This window comes from Thermobia domestica, chromosome 16, assembly GCF_964235325.1.
Source record: "Thermobia domestica chromosome 16, izTheDome1.hap1.1, whole genome shotgun sequence".
Classification (NCBI taxonomy): domain Eukaryota; kingdom Metazoa; phylum Arthropoda; class Insecta; order Zygentoma; family Lepismatidae; genus Thermobia; species Thermobia domestica.
In genome coordinates this window covers 56041523-56059881 of record NC_137469.1, presented here as the reverse complement: position 1 = coordinate 56059881, position 18359 = coordinate 56041523, and positions in this window count along the sequence as shown.

Below are 18359 nucleotides of genomic sequence, written 5' to 3'. Positions count from 1 at the left end.
AGAGATTCAAAATTTAATACCACAAAATAGTGTGTCTCAATGGGTCCTCAAGTTAGGGAGCTGAAGCCCAGTAGTAAGTATGAATTGGACATATGCCCAAGCGGTTTCGAAAAGTTTGCTTCTAAAGGTGGAGGAAGAAAGGAACTTCTTAATGTTTATTTCTGTACCTGAAAGCATGAAGTGCGCAAATCACAAATCCTTGTTTTCCAGAAAACAACAAAAACTCTTACTTAAGCACTAAATACATATTGGACATACTACTTTAAATACTTGGTTAATTACGTCATCAATCCTTATGGAACAAAATACAACCAACCATTCGTTGCAGACCTCCGAATGATATACAAAACTGGTTTTAACTAATTTTCCTCAAAATTGGACTTACGCAGTTCATGCTCTCAGGTACAGCTTTATCATTTTATATTCATAAAATGGTGAAAGGGAGGAAATGGTTAAACTGCTTAAATGGGATTTTCAAACATATTTAGAAGTTAGGTTTATATTTTTTTCTTTTATCATGGTTTCATTAAAATGATTATCCTAAGGGGGTTTACATTTTTGGCAAAGAGTTACGGCTGCAGTGTTTGAATTAAAAAAAATAGATAGCACTTATGTCGAGCTGGAATTCTATCATTTCATTTCTATTCAAATACGCATCGTAATGAGGGGAAGAGGGTTTGAATTTGCGTTTCAATGTACGAGGGTGAATTGGAAAGTTCGTGGCCTGACTAGGAAGGAAGCAATTGTTTTATCTTTGTATACATTTGCTGCGTAGCTATATCCATTGGTAATCACTGTGTAGAATTTCATTTCTCTATTGTTTCAGGTAAGAAATTTATAACGCGCTAAGTCGACAAAAGTAATGAAAATTTGTGACACGGAGAAAATCATCAGGACAATGCGCGCGCTCACACATCCCTTGCAGACAAGGCAGGAATTCATCTTTGTAGGTTCGAATTATTGTTACACCCGTCCTATTCACCTGATCTAGCCCCCTCAGACTTTCACTTGTTTAGAAACCTGAAAAAGTTTTTTGGGGGTCAAGGATTTTCTTTGGATGCAGAGGTGAAAAGCGCTGTATTTGATATTTTGCAGGATTCGTGGAATATATTTTTTTTAAAAAGTGATATAAAAGCATTACAGGAGAGAGGGAATAAATGTATCTTTCTCGAGGGAGGATTACGTGTAAACATAAAAAGTAATTTATCCAAATATTTTCTAATTTTGTAGGTCAGGTCACGAACTTTCCAATGCATCTCCGTATGTTTCACAAGCTTATACTTTCTGTTCAAAGAATGGGTATTTCATCTAGTAAAACTAAAACATTATAATAAATCTAAAGTAGTAAAAATAGAAAAGCAAAAGGGAGGGGGGAAATATCAATGCATATACTATAAGAACAAGAATGAATACAGGGAGTATTTCTCTACTTGGATAATGCATTCATGAACTACCTAACTTCAATAAGTAAATAAACACCTTAGACAACCGAACTCTTCCCTCTTAACTCGTGCAGAATTGAGAAAAACAATCGTTTGTCCTATGTGACCTAATTGCGATTCGCATTAGCAATAAAGTTCTTACAAGGAGACTTACGGAAGTGTCACTCACCGATTTGAATGAAACTTTGCACACTTGTAAAACATCAAAAAATACAATAACAGAAAACATTTTGTAATTGTAATCACTATATTGGATCCGCCATTTTGAATTTTATAATTTTGACGTCAGATTCTGAATCAGCTATCCTAAAACTCCCCCTGGCAGTATGTTTTCTTCAATATTAAATGATTGTGTTCTGTCTATTCTTGGAGACTACCCCTAACGTTCAAAGGGTGGTTTCTAACCCTTATATTTTCACCATTGTCGAAGCAAAAAAATACGTGTCGATTATTTTTCGATGTTCTACAAGTGTGCAAAGTTTCATTCAGATCGGTGAGTGACACTTCCGTAAGTCTCCTTGTTAGTTTCTTCTCTTTCGTATTCTAACCCAGCTTAAATACGTAATTATCCCAATAGCTAGAATTAAGGCGTAGGATGATTTTTCCTTCTTACTCTGTTTTATAATATTTACTCTCATATAGCGCTATTAATTGAATTTTATAATATTTCTTCAACTCACGGTAAATGCCCCTCGCGAAGGCTGGAGCAACAGAAAGTGACCAAGTCACCAACCCACGTGATTTACTTGTGTGTCAACGCGGGATCGCTTGCCGCTGAGGGAGACTCAGATACAAACCTGTGTAATGATTCGGATCTCATTTTGCGTTGTACAGTCTGTCCAAAATGGTTGTCGCGTATCTATAACTCTCTTGTTGGGGAATATATTTTGATAATGATTTTGCAGAGTACTTTTAATACTGTTATTATGTGTATAATCGGGAAATGTATATTTGTGGTAAATTTCATAGGAAAATCATTATAAATACGAAAATAATATAGAGTAAAACAAAATGTTGCTAAATGGACAAGAAAGTTTTATTTTCGTTTTATTGTTCTTATTTACTGCTCTTTCGACATGAAATTTAAACATAACATGTCTTTGCTTATTATAAACATACTAACATTATAAAAATGCCTGGCGAAATCGTTATCAAATTATATTGATACAACACCATATTTATAGACATGCGACAAATATTTTGGACATGAGTGTACATCTCGTCACATGTAGACTTGATGGTGCAGAGGGACTCCAAACCAATCATTCAGTCTTGTGTAAAGAAAGTTATTTTTCAGTCACAGCTACCAACTTTTAAGTTTTCTCATTGTGTATGGTAATCTTTCTTAAGTTTTACAATAACGGGCTACTTATTCTCCACAGACGTGAATGGTATATAATAATATTCCTACGAAAGTAGAGAGATCACTCCTCGCGTCTTGTAAAAAGAAAAAGAAAAAAATTAGTGATTTCTTGGTTGGTTGTATTGAAGTTTTGTGTCTCTTTCAAGATCCGTCTCCACGTCCACGTTGATCCACGTGCAACAGCTTAACGTGGGATCCGAACTACATGATCTTTCACTGGAAATTGAGCCCCGTTTCCCACACCTAAGACATGTAAGCTAATCATGTAACCAAAAGGGAACGTTACTATCCACGACTAATTTTGATATAGACACTTAGACCCCCTAAAGATGCACTTCAAAAGATTTGCACTAATTTGTGGGATTGGATACTACTGTAGGGTTGTGCGATATCCTGAAACAGATATCAAAAATCGATACTGATAAAAATATGGAAACTTAATTTGAGCCCCGTTTCCCACACCTAAGACATGTAAGCTAATCATGTAACCAAAAAAGGAGCGTTACTATCCACGACTAATTTTGATATAGACACTTAGACCCTTTAAAGATGCACTTCAAAAGATTTGCACTAATTTGTGGGATTGGATACTACTGTAGGGTTGTGCGATGTCCTGAAACAGATATCAAAAATCGATACTGATAAAAATATGGAAACTTAATCGATAAAAGTATAGAAATATGGGAACTGTTAAAATATCGGAAAATATCGAAACAACGAGCATCGAAATATCGAAAAAATATTTCAAAAATTATAAATATCGAAATATCGAATAGTATTGAAACATTGAATAATAAAAATCAAATTATAAAATATAAAAATATCGATTATCAAACATCGAAAAATACAGAAATGTCAAAATATCGAAATATTAAGAAATGATAAAGTATCATACCACCGATTAGCGAAACATCAAAAATTTCAACTATTAAAATATCGATATATTGAAACCAGCAATATAGAAACATAGAAAATATTTAATATTGGATATGGAAATGTCGAAAAATATTGAGTATCGAAAAATTGAGTATTCAAATATCGAAAAATATAAAATACCAAAAATATTTAAAATATCGATATATTAAGAACATCGAAAATTATTGATATCGAAAAGTAATAGATATGGAAAAACTATCGGAATATCGATGTATCTGTTAGGGATATTTTGACATCGATACTTTACAATATCGACGATTGATATATCAAAGTACCACAGAGCTCTACACTACTGCACATAAAACGTCAGATCCAAAATGACACTTACGAGGGAAGGGCACGATGTCACTCAGAGATAATTGCATCAAATTTGGTCTAGCAGTAGGTAATGGAAATAGAAAAGAACGTGTGGAAGCATTCGTTTCGCAGGCGTTCTGATCAGAAATAATGGATCCTATACTTCTGGAGAAGTATGGCCTGTCAATCAGATATTGATAGGACGAAGCCTTTGCTCGCTGTTGCGACCAATGCAGAAGAAGTTAAATAAAGTAGAATGAAAACAGAAAAGATCAGCTGAACAGAAAATGCGCCAATGTCCGTCCTTAGTCATACCAGGTGAATGCCGGGATACTAAATCTATCAACTGCCCTGCTCTTGCAGTTACTAATTGGGTATGCATCACTAGTTAGCTTAATTAAATTATATTTAAAAAATAAAGAAAATATATACAGAAATTAATCATGGGCGTGGCCAGAAGTTTTCCAGGGAAGGGGTCGAAATGTAGTTGCTGTATTTCTCCACAATAAAAGATGCTGTCAGTACACAAGTATTAAATGTTTAAAGCCACCACTATTAACTGATTTCATTTGTACGAGTGTTTATCTACGACGTTTCGCTCACCAACATTAAAGTAGTGTATTTGTGAGGCGAATTTAAATATATATTTCGGGATTAGTGCTGTTTAAAATGGGAACGACTGTGGACGACCATAACAAAATAAATAAATAAATAACAGTTTGAATACATACAAGACTGTTCGTTAATACAACTATGTTAACGCAAAGGATAAAGGAAATATTTAAATTTGGTCTACTCATCACTAGAAAGCAGCAAAATGTATTGGACAGAAACAGCCTCGTATTAACTGGGTTCAAGATTCCAAATACAACTCACGCATATTTCACAAACACTGCACTTTAGTAATGTGAACACAAAATGAACATGAGCGTTTCACTTCTGTTGCCTAGCACAAATGAGACAGAACGTCTTCACTGTCTAGAATTGAGTTGAGTTGATTTTAGTTTAGCGTCCCCACATACCATGTTCGTAAAGTTAGCTTCCAAGTAGCAACGAGATTAGAAGATACAGTTTTTTTTTTTTGACATAATGAAATAGTTGTTAACAGAAGCATTAAAAAGTGTAACAGGTACTAATAGTACCATGAACTGTATTCAAAAAATAAATATATTAAAAAACAACAACAACACACGTCAGTCTGAAACAGATGATATTGCTTTCTTATAAATGTATTTCAATTCCCTGGGTAGAGAAAGTGGGTAATGGCAGGGGCAGTGATGATTCACTATGCTGGCATTCGCGTGGTGGATTGAGGGCGGACATTGGCGCATTTTGTGTTGAGTTCATATTCTCTGGTTTTATTCTACTCTATTTAACTTCTGCATTGGTCGCAACAGCAAGTGTAGGCTACGTCCCATCAATATCTGATTGACAGGCCATACTTCTTCAGAACTGCAGGGTCCAATATTTCTGATTCTAAACGCCTGTGAAACGAACGCTTTCTCACATTTTTTTCTATTCCCATTACCTACTATAGTGCTGCCAAAATGTCTTGAGCCGTGGCAAAAATGTAAACTAAAGCTCACACTCGCTACACACCCACGCGTTGAGCCAATAAGGGTTCAGCTGTTGCTAAGCATGAGAGCCTTAGCGAAAGGAAGTAGAATTCCTTCAGCCGATAGCAGCGCTTGCAATGGAAGACTAGGTGTCAAGTCAATGCGGTATATCTATAATATACCAAAATTGGTGGAATTATCTCTGAGTGACATCGCGCCCTTCCCTCGTTAGTGGGTATAAGTAAACAATATTTTGATTTGACAATAAAACTAAAGCAAGCTCTTTTAATTTTATCCGAGATAGCAGTATGTGATTGACTATTCAATCTGCAATGAAATTCAAGCAACATATTATTTGAATTCAAGATTTTCAATTATTTGAATTAAAGATAATATTTTAATATTTTTATACATATGAACCTTGATTTATTAATTACAGTTAATTGCAAATAGCTATATGTATGTTATTTATTTATTTATTTGTGTTTTGGTTTGGCAAATAGCTAAATAATACTATATGCGTTGTTACATGTGAACTTCAAGACAAGATGCAATACTGGAGAAAGAACAGGTGAATATGTTCAATTTTGTGAACATGTAATATATACAATTTTCAATTAACGCCATGAATTTGTTACTCTCGTTTCATTTTTCTTTCTTTTTTTTTTTTTTTTTATTGTTTGCCATGAGATACTAAATCAAAGGTATGAAGGTGATGAGGCAATTTGTAAGTAGAGAATCTTAAGAGGCCTCTTCACGGCGAAATTAAAATACCGCTAATTTTACAGTAATTATGTGATATCTTCAAATAGATAAAAGATAATCGAAATGTGGAACAAGAGCGCGCTAGACAATATTATTTTGCATGAGGTATACCGTTATCACAAGTCACCTAGTAGCTTTCTGTTTGGGGCAATTTAGAAACGCGAAAATAAATGCCGATTTTTTTTAAATGGCTGGAAAGGGAAAGCAGATAAGTGAATCTTGATAACGGTATCTCATGGTAAAATAATATTGTCTAGGGCGCTCTTGTTCCACATTTAGATTATTTATTTTATCTATTTGAAGATATCACATAATTACTGTAAAATTAGCCGTATTTTAATTTCGCAGTGATTAGGCCTCTTAAAGCTAGAGATTATAATATACTTTCATGTTAAATAGTTTCTCTAACCACACGTCAAGGGCACTCCAAGGGTGACGCAAATGGGACGTTTGTCATAGGTGTGCACTAACTGTATACTTAATATCAAGGACTGCACTGACGTCAACAATGGGTTACATTAAAACTAACTTTGGTAAAGAATGCAATGCTATTTCAATAAAATTGGAGAAATTTTGACTAAAGTTATAATGAAAAAACGGTGGGAAAACACACATTAACTCATTTTGAGCCAAGATAGATTAGAAGCTCGCTTCGTACTCTATAGCCTTAGTCTTGTCAGATTAAATGTTAAATGGTTTAAGATGAATGGTTAAATACAGAAACCATTGATTTCAAAAATAAATAAATAAATCTGGCGGGAAACTATCATGCTTTCATCCTTTTACATTTGAAATATACGAGGATGAAGCTTCCGATCCTAAGTACTTACATAAAAAAAAAATCTTATTTGTCAACATTATGATTTGTTGAAATTTAGAACAGGTTTTATTAACATTGCGCCTTCGAAAGTACTAATTTACACTTTAAAATTGTGTTTCTTTATACATCTTTTGTTGGTATTGTAAGTAAAAAATTAATTTTCATCATATACATGTTAACACATTTAAAAAAAAAAAAGTACGAACATCGTTTTATACAGAAAATAGTATACTTCTTGAAAAACAAAAAATAAAGACAATAAGGGGATCTCTTAACAAGTAGGTAGCAATATAAGTAACTATTATAGCAGTACAAAAAATGGTTTCCAATTTTCATTTAAAAAATTTATGACGGCGCGTCTGATTTCAATGGAAAACCACATAGGGATGAATTTTTAAAAAAAAAAATAATTTGAGTTATGTAACCGCTTATTTAGTGCTGTTTACTGCAAACGTTAGTTAAACAATACCCAGGTGATATCAATAGGTGGTATAAAGCCTAAAATTCCTATTGGAAGATATAATTGCAGGTAACAGGAAATTCTACTGAAAGAAACGCGGTAGGAAACTCGTCATACCGGTCTGCATACACACAAGACTATGATGATAAAAAGGTGTGAGAAGTTTAAATCCTAATTTCGATTGGCTTTTTACAGGTGCTTTTTTTGTTGTCGCACACAGAATAGACACTGTTTTCTTTTTTTTCTTTCTTTTTTTTAAAGCTTTCCTTGAGTATCTCAATATTTATTACTGCTTCACTTTTATTCTAAACGAAATTGGTTTGGGCTACTTAAGACAAGAAGTTACCGGCGTCAGATTTGACCTTAATCATAATAATCAAGTACCCACTGCTGGCCAAGTCGCACTAATTTTCTCCATATTATGCACTTTTTGATCGGATATTGGATCAAAATTGTTGTTGTTTTTACAATAAGTGTAATGAGAAAGGTCCAGTAGTTGATTGTAGGGTTTGTTAAGGTTTAAAATGTGGGTCTTGGAGCTATGTATAACAAGCGAAGTAACACCATAGGCGTAAGATCTGTTGTGTGTGTACTTTTTTTTTTTTTTTCATTTTTCTAATGTTTCCACTATATTATTCTTCGACCTTGTTTTGTCTTTACTTGTTTTAATCTCTATGAAAAATAAGAAGTTGCAACGGGATTTATTGCACATGGCTTATGCATGATATAAAAAAAAAAACTTTAAAAAATGCCGATGTAAATGAATATGATTAAGTGAACATTTCCACGAGAGGAGAGAAAACTGAAGCAGTTTATTATCAAAGTATGAATTAACAATTTCTCTAGGAGAGATTAGAATAAGTGCAGGGAAGAGTACCGTTCGGAAGATAAAAATTCAGAAAAGTTAAGAAGTATTTCATGCTTTAGTTGCTTTTTCTTCTTTGTTTTTGCAGGTTTAAGACCAGTTCGGATTGTAAAGTTTCGGATGCAGATATACAGTACAGTATGCGCTCTTTAATCCAGCACATTCAGGTCCCGAATGTGACCGATTAGCGGTTTTGTCAGATTATCGAAAGTTAAATACACGTAGTTTTAATGGAGAAACATGAAAGATAAATTCTAGACAAAAATGCAAACGATTGAAGCATGTGTTTTATATGTTTATAAACATTCTGAACCTGTCCAGATGATATAAGTATGCCGATGGATATACAAAGTATTTAGCCATTGTAGCAACTGTGACTTTTAAAGCAGAGTACAAATTAAACTCAAACTCTGAATAGGCATATTTGTTTCGTTGAATATTGTTTCTCGATCGGTACCTGATTATAGAATATGCCGAACCATACCGAATTGTAGAATGTGCTGAACCATAGAATGCCGAATTATACAATGTGTTGAACCATAGAATCTTTGGATTATAGGATGTGTCGAACCATAGAATGCATAATTATAGAATGTTCCGGATTATATAATATACCAAGCCATTGAATGCTGCGTTATAGAATGTGCCGAATCATAGAATGCCTGATTATAGAATGTGCTGAACCATAGAATCCTTGGATTATAGGATGTGTCGAACCATAGAATGCATAATTATAGAATGTTCCGGGTTATATAATATACCAAGCCATTGGATGCTGTGTTATAGAATGTGCCGAATCATATAATGTCGGATTATAGAATGTGCTGAACCATAGAATCCTTGGATTATAGGATGTGTCGAACCATAGAATGCATAATTATAGAATGTTCCGGACTATAGAATATGCCAAGCCATTGAATGCTGCGTTATAGAATGTGCCGAATCATAGAATGCCGGATTAAAGAGTGCTTACTGTACTTATTTGAATTTCTTTGTTCTTAGAAGTATTATGTGCACACTGGACTATGTATGTTACAGTTAGGAATCCTAAATGGGTGTCTTTGTTAGGTGTATTATCATTGTTAGCAGAAGACAAAGAACAATACACACAATCTGTTAATTAAGAATGTATTTTTTCACATATACAGTACATAGATCACTAAACAATATGTTTCAGTAAAATAAAATGTATTAATTATTATTGTTGGCAAAGAACAACTACATTTTAGCTCCCCCGAAGTATGTTTTTTCTCCGATTTTCTCTAAAACCACACATGAGTAGGGATGGGCACGAGTGGAACTGAAACTCGACTCGACTCGAATTCGACTCAAGTTTCGAGTCGAGTCAAAGGTAATTTTCCCCAGTCGAGTCATTGTTTTGAGATCGCGTTTCAAGTCGAGTCGAGTTTGATAAATTGCTCGTTCGTTCAGCTCGTTTTAACTCGTTTTGAAATCATGGCCTGATTAGACACGAAAGCGAAAGCCATGAGAAGTGTAAAAAGTAATGTGGAATACTTTTAGTGTTGTTACACTAAAAGGGGTTAATCCCGTCTCGTATATTTAGTGCATCTTGTGGGGTACTTTAAATGTGTCTCCTCTCGTCTTGATAACGAGACGACAATAGATTTTTATTACGAGACAGACTCAAATGTAAGCACCAATATAAGTGTATACCAATATAAATATATAGATCTTACCTTCAAGGCTGAGACTTGCACGGTCCAATTTTTGAGCCTAAGCAGAAGCCCAACCCGGGTAGTGGTGTCGACCGGCTCGGCTTGATTCAACTGAGCAAACTGGTCGAGCCGGCTCGATTGGGATGAGCCATTGGCTCGAGCCAGCTCTGTTGAAATGAGTCCATCGGCTCCGTTCCACTCAGCTCAAGTGAGTTAATGGCTTGAACTGGATTGGTTGGGTGAGCAATCATTTCAATTCGGTTCGGCTTGGATGAGCCATCGGTTCGAGCCAGCTCGGTTGCGTGAGCTGTTGGCTCGGGTCATTTCTCGGTTCGACTCGATAGTGAATGAGCTATGAGCCGAGCCACTCGAGCCGTTGACAACCCTAAACCCAGGCGGAGAAATTTTGAACATGTTAGGCCGGCACCCTATAAGTTTTAACAACTTTTTGGCTCAGTAGTAGCCCTTAGGGGAAGATGGAAGTAGAAGGTAAAAGAAGAAGAGGAAGAAGATTACTAAAAAAGAATATGGCTAGATTATGTGACTATGAACTTAGAATAAAAGGGATTAATAGAAAATGACCAAGCAAGATGAAAGCGAATTATCAAAAATGTCGACCCCGCTTAAGCGAGAAAAGGCAGAGAAAGGAGAATATATAAAACCGGATGCACGTTTGTCTGCTATACATATGATATTATACCGCTGTATCGCTTGAAGTAAATTTGGAACACTATTACTCGAATTCGATTTTTGTAATTTCATTTGGATTTAAATGTGTCTGCTAGTTAAAAATGAAGTGTTGATCTCAGAAGCCCTTCAAATTAGGGAACTGAAACTCGGTATATAGATTCCTATTTAAAAAAATAGTTGAATATGTCCCTACGTGTTTTCGAAAATTCCGCCTCTAACGGGGAGGTGGGGGTGGATAGGGGAGCAACTTTTGTAGTATTTTATTTTCACATTTTGTATTCATAAAATGGAGAGAGTGAGGAAAAGGTTGAAGCGTTTAAAATAGATTTTTAAACATTTGTGAGCAGTTGGATTTACCTGAATTTGTATCATCATATTATACTTTGATTGAAATGTATGCCCTTAGGCATAGAAGCTCTGAAATTTTTGGCAATTGATAACTGGTTGAAGCGCTTGAAATAAATTCTTGAACATAGCACTTTTGTCAAGCTGGATTTTTCACCATTTTATTTCTACTCGAATTCTCCTCTTAAAGGGGGGAGAGAGCGGTAGGGGGTTCAAATATCCCTACGGATATTTGCGAAAAACAAGTATTTCAAACAGTATTTTTTTTAAAAAAAGAAATTAGAACAAATACAAAAGTAACAAAATAAATATTTGCAATACACCCAGAATCATCATCATCATCATCATCATAGGTATTCTGCCTTTATTGGCAGGTCACTTGCCGCAGCTGAGAAGCTTCCATGCTCCACGGTCCTCCGCTAACCTTTTCGCCTTCGCGTATGATCTTTCTGTTTTAATATCATCCATTAATTGTAGTCTCCTTCGCCCCCTCCCTCTCTTTCCCGTCACCATACCCTCTAGGACGTCCCTCATGATACAATCTCTTCTTAGGCAATGTCCCAACCAGTTTCTCTTCCTCTTCCTAATAATATCTAAAAGTGTTCTTTTCTCACCCACCATTTCTAACACTCTCTCATTCGTTTTCCGCTCGACCCAACTAACTCTTTCCATTCTTCTCCTCACCCACATTTCGAAGGCTTCCAGTCGATTTTCGTCACCCTTACGCAATGTCCACGTTTCCGCCCCATACAGCACAACACTCCACACGAAGCATTTTATGAGTCTTTTTCTCAACTCTTTGTTCAACGTCTCAGAAAATAGTTTTTTCTTCCTCTGAAAGGCTTCTTTCGCCATTCCTATCCTTGCTTTTATTTCACGTTCGCATTTCATGTCATTACTAAGAACACTACCCAGGTATCGAAAACTATTCACTTGTTCTATTTTCTCCCCTCCTACTTTTATATTTGACACAGACCCCTTCGTTCCAATCACCATGGCTTTTGTCTTTCTAACATTTATTTTCATCCCATATTCTCCAAAGCCCCTTCTCATTTTTTCTAACATTTTATTGATTTTCTTTTCAGATTCTGCAACAAGCGCCATATCGTCTGCAAATCTTATGCATCTAATCATTCTACCTCCTACCGAAATGCCATCATCATCATGTAGGCTCTTTTTCACTATCTCTTCTAGATAGACATTAAATAGTGTTGGCGAGAGGCAGCATCCTTGTCGAACTCCCCTTCCAATTGCACTCTCTTCCGTCAGTTCTTCCCCTATCCTAACACTCACTTGTTGGTTCATGTATAAGTTTCTTATGAGTCTTCTATCTTTCCATTCCAACCCTATCTTTGTTAGAACTCCCAACAACAATTCCCAATTCACGCGGTCAAAAGCCTTTTCTAGATCAATAAATACAACATACACCTCTTTCCCTTTTTCTATAAATCTTTCACCGATCACCCTTAATAATCCAATAGCATCTCTTGTGCCCTTGCCTCTTCTGAACCCGAACTACTCTTCCTCAACATCTTTATTTGTTCTTCCATATAACCTTCTGTTCAGTATTCGGAGCAGAATTTTAGCTGCATGAGATATGAGACTAATAGTTCTATAATCCTCACATCTCTTTGGATTCGATTTCTTAGCCATCGGTATCATGATCGTTTTCAGAAAGTCTTTTGGCCTTTCTCCTGTTTCATATATTTCATAGCATAGTCGCCACAATTACACCCAGAATAATAGTCGAAAAATGTCCATTTTAATCCTTTATTTGGCATTGTTGCTCTCAAGCAACATCGCATTCTGTTGCATTATTCGCTCGAATTATAACTTCAGTGATCATTTAATTGGCATTACTACTTTCACACAATATCCATGTACACGATTTGCGGGTCGCTTGTTTAGATATTTCTAATCTTCGTCAACAGGGGAAAGTCAAATTTAGTATTGTAGAAGCTGTATCTCCTACGCTCCGCGAAAGTTCTTTTTTTAAATTTTTTTTATTTGTGGTTTCTCTCTCTGTAGGAAGATATTTCAACGAAACTGCTGCTAATTACTGAAAATATTTTAATGATATTTGACCATAATAGGGCAATACTGGTCAGCAGCAATACATAAGATTTATTTTATGGCAATGTTGCTTTGAAATAAACATCCTGTATTTTGTAACCAAACTACAAAAATACTTTAAAAATTATGAAATTATGATCAGGAAGGCATGTTTCAACCATAAAAGCAAACTACGTACATAATTTAATGGTAATGATATCAATGCTTGCCAATTAAAGGATTAAAAGACAGCCAAAAACAATGTGTATACAGAAACTTTTAATATCGTATCTGCTTCAGGCAGCTGCATCATTGTTTTAACATATGTATATTATAGTACACAGGCTGTAGGAAAACCTTGCTTAAAGCATACAATTATAACTATTGTAGTTACATATAGCCGTTTATAAAGCCGTGACAGTTTTATTTTAACGAAAAATTAACATTTTAACAAAATTGAGTGGAATAACACTAAAGGTGTACTCTTTTATTTCAATTAAAATTCAGTTGTCATCACTTGATTTCACTTCCTCAAAGAAACATGCGGAAACATCATGGATATCAGATTGTTTCCGCATCATGCAAACAAATCTTAATGTCTTCTTTTGTGAAATAACCAAACTATTCACTCTCGTAAACAAATTGTAATTGAGATTCGTCTAGGTGCATTATGAGGAGTACGCCGAACTCTAACTTTGAATTTCTGACCAACATATTCGGTTTTATACAGTGTCCAATTTTTTTCCTATATATTCTAGTCTTGCCGTTGTACCTTGTCACCGTCTTCATTTGACATGAAGTTGATAGCAATTTGAGAAGAAAGATCATGTCATAAAACTTTTTTTCCGAAGAAGATGTAAACAGCAGAATTAGTAACGGTTGAACGAAATGAAAAGAAACGGCAGGCCGTAAATTTTACAGTAATTATCTGATATCTTCAAATAGATAAAGGATAATAGAAATGTGGAACAAGAGCGCCCTAGACAATATTACTTTGCATGAGGTACCGTTATCACGAGTCACCTAGTAGCTTTCCGTTAGCAGCCATTTAGAAACGCAAAAATAAATGCCGATTTTCTAAACGGCTGGAAATCGAAAGCAGATAAGTGAGTCATGATAACAGTATCTCATGTAAAATAATATTGTTTGGGAGCTTTTGCTTCCAACATTTCGATTATCTTTTTTTATCTATTTGAAGATATCACAAAATTACCGTAAAATTAGCTGTATTTTAATTTTACCGTGATGAGTCGTCTTGAAGGAAAGGACAAAATAAAGAATGAAGTGATTCGGAGCACAGTAAAGGTGAGACCAATAGTAGAAAAACTGCAAGAAAGTAGACTGAGATGGGTTGGGCATCGAAGAAGACTACAGAAGTAAGTGGAAAACGAGCCCGAGGCTGGCCAAAGAAAAAGTGGCTAGATTACAATAAGAACGACATGGTGCAATGTGGTGTCACAGCGGATATGACATAATATAGAAACAGGTGGAGGACAACGATCCGAAAAACCGACCCCAGCTAACTGGCAAAAAGACTTAGAAGAAAAATTAGAATATATCAAAAATCGACATCTATTAAATACTTAAACTTAATTGATATATAGCTAAAATATCGAAAACGATTTTAATAGTGGATATCGATAAATATCGAATATCGACATATATATCAGTATTATTTTTGATATCAATATTTCGTTATTTGAAAATGTACATTTATCAATGGTTATGCCGATATTTTACGAAATATCAACAGAAATTATTCGAGATAAATCATCGCCTAATAAGTATTTGCCTACTTACGAAAGAAATGTTTACGATTCATACATTTCGCCCCATAAATCTGTAGGAGATACTCGTAATGTAGATTTGGAGAAGAATAGACATTGTATCAATATACCTGTACAGCTTCAATTAATTAAAGTTTGCCTACATTCGAAGAAATGTATACGATTTAAACATTCCCCACAAAGCTCTAAATCAGTATTTCCCAACCGCTGCCGAGTTACACTGGTGTGCCGCGAATTGGCCGCTGGTGTGCCGCGGAGAAATCGAAACAAAATTATTAATTCTATAGCAACCAAACTACAAAATATAGGAAAAACGTATATTTGCATTTCACATTACTATGAACCTGTCGTTGTGAGGAATGACCGAGGTTTGAAGCTCCAGCACTCACGGCAAGACATGGTACCATTCTGGATTTCTCTCCGGAGAGAATATCCAGCTATTTCTACAAAGGCTGTGAAAGTTTTCATTCCATTTTCTACATCCTACTTAACCCGTAAGTACTATGGACCGTCTCTCAGACCGCTGCTACTTTTCGTATCATTATATTTTCCACAGTCTCATTACTACAAGTGTATCTTTTCGTCTACCTTCCTGTCTAGCAAATGGTTACATATTGTGAAGTTCGTGTTATAATTGATCCCCTGTGCGCGGAGCTGGAGGGCTCAAGTGGTCTCACAGACGTACTATAGTAGTTGCGTGAGTATTTTGCTCTTCAGTTGTCTTTCGTTATCTACTGATTATTAGCAGTTTTCTGTCTTACCATGCGGCACGTCTTGCACCACACATCAAATAATGACCCCGAGACTGAAAAATCTGAAATAATCATATTTTATAACATGAGTAAAAGCGGATTGGATACTGTAGACAAAAAAATGTACAGATTGCACATCAAGTCGTCAAACAAGACGATAGCTATTGACAATTTTCTTTTTGCTGGTGGATGTTGCGTGTGGTATAAAAGCGTATGTCTTGCATCAAGTCTACCCTAAGTCCGCAGTAATGACAAGACTTGATTTCATGAAAACGTTCGCAAAAGGACTTGTTAGGCCTCACAGAGAACATAGATTGTTCATCGGACATATGCCATGTGAGCTGAGTTTTTCAATCAAGAGAATGCTACAGCTTGAAAGTGAGTTTCCCACCATCGCGCACAAGGAGTTGAAAAGGAAAACATAGTTCACTCTCCACTGAGTTGTAAGCGGAAAGCAAAGATATTCGTGTCAGCGGTGTGGGGTACCAATTTCCTTGCAGTGCAGAATAAAAAAGATATAAGTGCCTACCTGAAGAAAGTGTATGCTGTCAGAAAAATTAGTGCGGTAATTTCTTTACAGGCAAAACGTATTTTCTTTACTCTTGCGATGATATAAGAACTAAAAATAAGTTTTATTCATTACCTTTTTACTACAAAAAATGTACAACTATACAGCTGTACAGTACAATTATACAGTACTTTCTTGTAAGTTAGGGAAAGCTAAAATTCCATGTTTTTTCTCCGTTTTTACTGTATTTTTATTCTCAGTGCATCTAGAAGAAGAGTGTATGTCAAATTAGTGTTATTTTGACTACATAGAAACGGAGAAAGAAATTGAATATTTCAACAATTACAATTTTAGAATAACAATGAAAGCATTGTTGAAATTTCGACTATGTTCTTTTTCTCATTGCTTTAGAAATATGAAACTTTTTTATATCGTGAAATTATTATGTTTTATTTTTCTACAAGCAACTAGGATATGTAGGATAGCATTTTAAAAAATATGCAATAAAACTAGTATTCAAAAAATGTGAAACAACAAAGCGGTCTGACAGACCGTTCCATAGTAGTTACGTGATTATTTTCGTCTATAGTACTAAAGGGTTAAGTAAAGAAGGATTTTCTTCAATGAACACAATCAAGTGTAAGGACAGGTCACAACTGTTAACTCTGGAACAAGATATGAGGGTATATTTATCAAATATCCGTCCACAATTGAAAAAGATTTTATGAAAGAACAAGCTCAAGTTGCACATTAATTTTGAATCGTGCACCAACGTGTTTTACTTTTCAAAAATTGTAAAATTTATACATTATTATTAAACAATCGTAACCTTCAATATATATTATTGAAAAATTGTTACATTGCTAATATTATTGAACAATCTTCATATAATATTTAAAAATTGTAACATATTAACCATGTTAATAAATTATAAGTTTCATAGTGTATTACTTTTGTATTCATTTTTCCTGTTGAGATAAAGTACTAGTTATCATTGTTATAACCATTATTGCTTCTTTATTGTTGCAGACCATTTTGTAACTTGAAATTTTAAAATATCATTGGATCCTTTCGACAAAGCAAAAATGTTCACAAGTTACCTAGATTCAGTCGTTCTTTCAGAAAAATGTTCCGGGAGCACGTAGTATTCCGGGGGAGCATTTCTAGCACTATTTTATTTATTATTATATTATAGACGTATTATTTTGGTCTCTTCCGGGCGGGCACTCTCAGAGCTCCGGGAAGGCAGTGCTCCCCAAAAACATGTCTGGATGAAACACTGCCTACATCTGTGTTTTAAAAGTATAAGAGATTCGTTTGTTCGTTACTTATTTAGTGATCTTCCCTCTTAGTAAAAGGTAGGATACAGTTTTCGAAAAAAAAAAAAAAGTATTTTTAATAACCTGAATCCTACATTTTATTGAAATTGATTTCTATTTTTAAATTAGAACGAAAAATAAGCATAATACTTTACCACGGGGAAAGTCAGTGATCGAGCGTTATTCTCTGTGAGGAGATCAGTAATCACAGAAAAAAATACCACGGTTTTTTATATCTACAAATAATACCTATGGGTGTGCCGCGAGAATTCAAGTTACACCCGTAGTGTGCCGCAAGTTGAAAGAGGCTGGGAAACGCTGCTGTAAGTAATAGTGAAGAGAAGAAAATATTATACGTATTATACATACTGTATTAATAGATAGTGCTCAGAATAAACAGTCATTTAGCAAATGTTTTTGCTATGTGGAAAAAATGTGTCCGATTTAGATATTTACGTTTTCGGGACTAATAATGTAACATGAACACGCACTATGCCAATGGAGAATACTCAGAATATTCTATTGGGCGATACTGAGAGGCTGTAGCTTACGTAGAATTTCAAAGGGTGGGGGAGTCGGAGCTTCCAAGTTTACATGTATTCAAAATTTTGTAATCTATATTAAAATCGTAAATGTTTATTTTTTCATATCTTGTTCAAAGTGTGTGGGGGGAAAGAGAAGATTGAAACTAGGAACCCCATTTTGCGTACGTCACTGCACGATAGT